Source organism: Meriones unguiculatus, chromosome 5 (genome assembly GCF_030254825.1).
Source record: "Meriones unguiculatus strain TT.TT164.6M chromosome 5, Bangor_MerUng_6.1, whole genome shotgun sequence".
NCBI lineage: Eukaryota > Metazoa > Chordata > Mammalia > Rodentia > Muridae > Meriones > Meriones unguiculatus.
The window spans coordinates 45,257,035-45,260,969 of NC_083353.1; the positions used below are offsets into that span (position 1 = coordinate 45,257,035).

A 3,935-nucleotide genomic window follows, 5' to 3' on the forward strand; every position below is an offset into this window, starting at 1 on the left:
GAAGCAATTCTATGCCTATTATACTATAAATCTTTATACTATAAATGATTTATAAAACTTTATACTATAAATGATTTATAAAATCTTTATGCTATAAATGATTTATAAAACTTTATACTATAAATGTTTTATAAAATCTTTATACTATAGCATAAAATTATCTTTATATAACTTATACTATTGTAAAGATTTATAAATCATTTATACTATAGTATAAAGATCATTTAAATGATCCCTATATAATTTATACTATAAAGGCTTATAAATCATTTATACTATAGTATACTCTAAATGATAGTATACTATAAATGATATCATTTATACTATATTTAGTATCATTTATACTATACTACCATTTATACTTTACTTATATTATACTTTATAGTATAAATATATTATACTTATACTATAAATTATATCATTTATACTATATATAGTATCATTTATACTATACTATCATTTATACTATATATAGTATCATTTGTACTATACTATCATTTAAATGATCGTATAATATAAAGGATAGTATAGTATAAATTATACCATGTATACTATATGTAGTATCATTTATACTATACTATCATTTATAGTATATATAGTATCATTTATACTATACTATCATTTATACTATATATAGCATCATTTATACTATACTACCATTTATACTTTACTATCCTTTATAGTATACTAAAGTATAAATGATTTATAAATCACTTATACTATACTATAATTTATCCTATACTATCATTTATTGTATACTATAGTATAAATTATCTATAAATCTTTATATTATAAATTATATAAAGTTCATTGAAATGATCTTTATACTATAGTGTAAATGATTTATAAATCTTTATAATAATATAAGTTTTATAAAGATCATTTTATACTATAATATGAAGATTTTATAAATCATTTATACTATACAGTCTAGGGAGAAAGAACACAAGAGATGAAGTCTTACCACTGTGATACTAGGATGGAAAGATAAGGCTTCCCAGAACTCTCCCCAAAGGCTGTGCAAGGCTGATTAACTGTGCAAGAATATGCAAAGGGCAGAGACTTGAAGAAATGGAAGCAGCCTTAAGATCTGTCCAGCTGGTACATACACGAGGGAGGGGCTTGAGGCTGCCATGACACAGGGACACAGTGGGTTGCTCCTCCAAGAGTCTCTAGTTAGACTTGTTAGGACACCTACCACATCTTCACAGTGTGGCATGTGGTGGTGAGTGTGGGATCCAATGTGAATGGTCGCCTTGAAGGAACAAGAATAGATATGCAAGAGGTGAGTAACTAGGGCAGAATTGGTGTCAAGAGAGAGCACAGCTACCACTGCAGTCACTCCAAGACTGAGTTTTCCAGGCTTTGTTCTGAGTTGGGTCTGAGGACTCAAGCAATGTAACCTGTGATGGGTTTGGCATGTGTGTGGGTGCAGGGCACTTGCAAAAGGATGGCAGGAGGCTCTTTCTAAAGAATTCCCATCAGGCTGCTTGTAGGCCTCAGTTCTCAACATGGGAACCCATCTTGGGGCAGGTAGAACAGGCAGACTGGAAACTATAGCACTAGGGAGAGATTAGTTACAAAGGACAGAAGGAAAAGTGAATAAAATGAAGTGAAGTAATGCACTCACCTGGTGCTGAGGGTGGCTCCAAGGTCCCTTTTCATTGGAGTCATGTTCTTACATGAGGCGGCCTTTGTCTTAGCAGGTGGCAGGCAGCAGCAGCACAGATGTCTGAGGCCGTTCATGATTGTCTTCTTCACCCGCTTCCAGCGTTGACGCTGGTTGTGGGGGGAAGCTGTGCCAGTGTCCTGAGGCTGGCCAAGTGTGATGTTGTCCTCGGTCTCTTTTTGAGGGAGAGCTGGGCCAGCGTCCTGTGGCTGGCCAGGCCTGATGTTGTCGCCCTCGTTCTCTTCCTCCTTGGTCTCTTCAGTTATGATGGTATCCTCCTTGATTTCTTTTGTTGTGATGGTATCTCGTATGATGGTGTCTGGTATGATGGTGTTTCCCTCGTTCTCTTCCTCCTTGGTCTCTTCAGTCATGCTGTCCTCCTTGATCTCTTTTGTCGTGATGGTGTCTCATATGATGGTGTCTGGTATGATGGTGTTTGGTACGATGGGTGTCTGGTATGATGGTGTCCTCCTTGGTCAATTTTAGTGTGATGGTGTGTGGTAGCATGGTTTATTGGGGCAGGTGGGACAGGGAGATTGGAAACTATATCACTATGGGGAGAAGTTTTTTTTTTTTTTTTAAATATGGAACACTTCACGAATTTGCATGTCATCCTTGCGCAGGGGCCATGCTAATCTTCTCTGTATCGTTCCAATTTTAGTATATGTGCTGCCGAAGCAAGCACGAGAAGTTTTACTTTGTGGAAAAGATCATATTTCCTGCCAAGAAACGGGGAGTAAAGGACAATCACTACCCAGAGGGCAGTCTGTGATGTTTATGCAGGCTGGGGGAGAGAGCAAGGGATCAGTGTGCCACATAAAGCTTTAGGGCACCTCTGCACCTCAGCCCTTCCCCTCCCCTCAGTGCTGGAGGCTACAAGAACTCACACCCTGCATGGCTTTTACATAGGTGTTGAAGATTCAAATTCAGTCTTTATGCTTGTGCAGAAAGCACTGTTACCTCACCCCTACCCAGCCCAGACCCCTCCACCCCTTCAGCCTCTCATTGGGTTTCAGAAGATTACTGTTTTTTCTTCTTGTTCTGAATGGTCATTCTACACCAATTAATAATTCTCCACTGTGCCATTCCTCAACCCCTGGCAAACACCATTGCATTTTCCTTTCTTGAAAAATTACAGTACAGTATTCTCAGTTCCACCCCTAGATATACAGAAGCTTGTCATTCTGTGACTGACATGTCACGGGAAGTATGTGTTCCTCTGTGGTGGACCTACACCTACAGGTGGCTTTCCTTCCTGTTTAAGCTGAGTAATAGTCCATGATATATAAAGGCCACACGTAGTTGGTACATTCATCTGCTTACGGACAGAGAGTTATTTCCATCGTGGCTGTGGTTAAGTGCTGTTAATATAAACAAGCAAGCATCTGAGACTTTGAATCAATTATTTTTCCATAACTATGAAAGAACTGTTGATGAATGATATGCGATTTTGTGATAATGCATCCATATTTAATTAGGTAAAATACAAAGTGTTAAGGTGATTGGCTTATTAAAAAGTGCTACACAGTGTAGCTTATTGATAAGTGCACAGAGCATCCTAATCTGTGATGTGTAACAGGTGGCCCCTGCTGACACCAAGCAGAAATGCGCATGAAGACATTTGGCTCAAATTTCCACAGGTGTTGTAACCCACATTTCAATGGAAGCAGTTTAACAAAGCAGGAGTCATTTGTTCAGTTTTCTGGAGGAGCATGAACACTAGCCTGGGATTCACCATCTGTCAGCGAGCATCTGTCAGTTGGCTCCTTAAGTGAACTGGTCCTTCAATTACTTGTTAAGCATGTGCTGTCCTCCCCACCAAGGATCGTAAGAAGCAAGCAATTCGTTTCTCAGTGCCAATGAACAGCAAGGGGCTGACGGTGGTGTAGCCATTGGAGACCATCATGTGGATACTGTGGTGGACTGGGTCACTGTCCTGCATCAGTCTTGAGGCAGATATGATGCAGTCCAAATAGTACATCAGGACGAAGAAGTTCATGACCAGCAGGATGGTCCTGGTGGCCCTTTGCAGTGGGGACACTTTTGCAGAAAGGCTGGTTCTGTGAAGGCGCCGAGCCTGTTTCTTGTGTCTGCACAAGAGAGCCACCATGTACCCACTGCAGAGGGCCATGAGACCTAGAAAAGACACATCTCGAAATATCCTCAGTATGGAAAATAAGGGTCTGCTGCTATACTCCATAGGTAAAATAATGCAAGATTCTTTGACAAATATGAGACCATGTGAGGTGACATTGTACTCAGCAAC

At 39.4% G+C, this 3,935-nt stretch overlaps 1 non-coding gene across 1 annotated transcript; it reads right to left on the reverse strand.

Annotated features, from left to right (window-relative positions):
• Positions 1-2,247: 2,247 nt before the first annotated feature.
• On the reverse strand, positions 2,248-2,354 carry LOC132654466 (U6 spliceosomal RNA). The gene has a single exon (XR_009592107.1). It is a non-coding gene; the product is annotated as a U6 spliceosomal RNA (small nuclear RNA).
• Positions 2,355-3,935: the final 1,581 nt, after the last annotated feature.